Source organism: Chiloscyllium plagiosum, unplaced genomic scaffold (genome assembly GCF_004010195.1).
Source record: "Chiloscyllium plagiosum isolate BGI_BamShark_2017 unplaced genomic scaffold, ASM401019v2 scaf_8629, whole genome shotgun sequence".
Classification (NCBI taxonomy): domain Eukaryota; kingdom Metazoa; phylum Chordata; class Chondrichthyes; order Orectolobiformes; family Hemiscylliidae; genus Chiloscyllium; species Chiloscyllium plagiosum.
The window spans coordinates 11,905-13,693 of NW_025213092.1; the positions used below are offsets into that span (position 1 = coordinate 11,905).

The following is a 1,789-nucleotide window of genomic DNA, read 5'->3' on the forward strand; positions in this document are numbered from 1 at the left end:
TCTCTCTGTCTGTCTCTCTCTCTCTCTCTCTCCCTCTCCCTCTCTCTGTCTGTCTGTCTGTCTGTCTCTCTCTCTCTCTCTGTCTGTCTGTCTCTCTCTCTGTCTCTCTCTCTCTGTCTGTCTCTCTCTCTCTCTGTCTCTCTCTCTGTCTTTCCCGGTTTGCCTCTCTCTCTGTCTCATCCAGTCACAGAGTCACAGAGATGTACAGCACAGAGACAGACCCTTCGGTCCAACTCGCCTATGCTGACAAGAAATCCCAACCTAATGAGAACATAAGAACCAGGAGCAGGGGTAGTCCACCTGGCCCTTCGCGCCTGCTCCGTCACTCAATGAGATTGTTTTGCGGCCTCAGCTTCACTCACCCGCTCTCTCACTGTATCCCTCAATGCCTTTATTGTTCAAAAAAAGGTTTACCTTGGCTTTAAAAATGGTTACTGAAGGAGTGTCAACTACTTCACTGAGCAGGGAATTCCACAGATTCACAACCCTCTGGGTGAAGAAGTTCCTCCTCGATTCAGTCGGAAATCTGCTCCCCCTAATTTTGAGGCCGTGCCCTCTTGTCCCAGTTTCATCCGCCAGTGGGAACATCCTATCTATTTCTATTTTATCGATTGCCTTCATAATTTTATATGTTTCTATAAGATCCCCATCTCATTCTTGTAAATTCCAATGAATATAATCCCAATCTACTCGGTCTCTCCTCATAAACCAATCCAACCCCCTCAATTCTGGAATCTACCTAATGAACCTCCTCTGAACCCCCTTCACTGCCAGTACATCCTTTCTCAAGTAAGGAGACCAAAACTGCACACAGTACTCCAGGTGTGGTCTCACCACTATCCTATACAGCTGTAACATAACCTCCCTGCAAACTCAATCCCTTTAGCAATGAAGGTCAAAATTCCATTTGCCTTCCTAATTACTTGTTGCACCTGCAGACCAACCTTCTGTGATTCATGCACAAGGACACCCAGGTCCCTCTGCACAGCAGCATGCTGCAACCTTTTACCATCTAAGTAATAATCTATTTTGCTGTTACTCCTGCCAAAATGCACAACTTCACATTTACTAACATTGTATTCCATCTGCCAGACCTTTGCCCACTCATTCAGTGTATCTATGTTTCCCTGCAAAGTTACACAGTCCTCTGCACACTTTGCTCTGCCACTCATCTTAGTGTCATTGGCAAATTTTGACACTGCACACATGTGGTTCCCCCATTCCAAATCATCTATATAAATTGTAAATACTTGTGGTCCCAACACCGATCCCTGAGGCACACCAGTAGTCACTGCTTGCCAGCCAGAATAGCACAATTAATCCACACTCTTTGCTTCCTGTCAGTCAACCAATCCTCTATCCTCTATCACCCGGACGAACCAACCCAACCACCCTGTAGCACAGCATTTCAACTCCCCCTCCCACTCCACCGAGGATATGCAGGTCATTGGACTCATCCACCGCCAAACCACAACAACGCGACGGTCGGAGGAGGAGCGTCTCATCTTCCGACTGGGAACCCTCCAACCACAGGGGATGAACTTGGACTTCACCAGTTTCTTCATCCCCCCTCCCCCACCTTGTCTCAGCCGAATCCCTCCAGCCCGGCACCGCATTCCTGACCTGCAGTCTTCTTCTTGACCTCTCCGCCTCCATCCTACTCCGACCTATCACCCTCACCTTGACCTCTTTCCACCTATCACACTTCCAACGCCCCTCCTCCAAGTCCCTCCTCCCTACCTTTTATCTTCTCCTGCTGAACACTCTCTGCTCATTCCTAAAGAAGGGC

The 1,789-nt window shown here is 48.4% G+C and overlaps 1 protein-coding gene across 1 annotated transcript in view; it reads right to left on the bottom strand.

Moving 5' to 3' along the window:
* Window positions 1-1,789, bottom strand: part of LOC122547543 (zinc transporter ZIP10-like) — a gene marked incomplete at its 5' end in the record, with an annotated part of 7,317 nt that overhangs the window by 1,747 nt on the left and 3,781 nt on the right. The gene's annotated exons all lie outside the window — the stretch shown is intronic.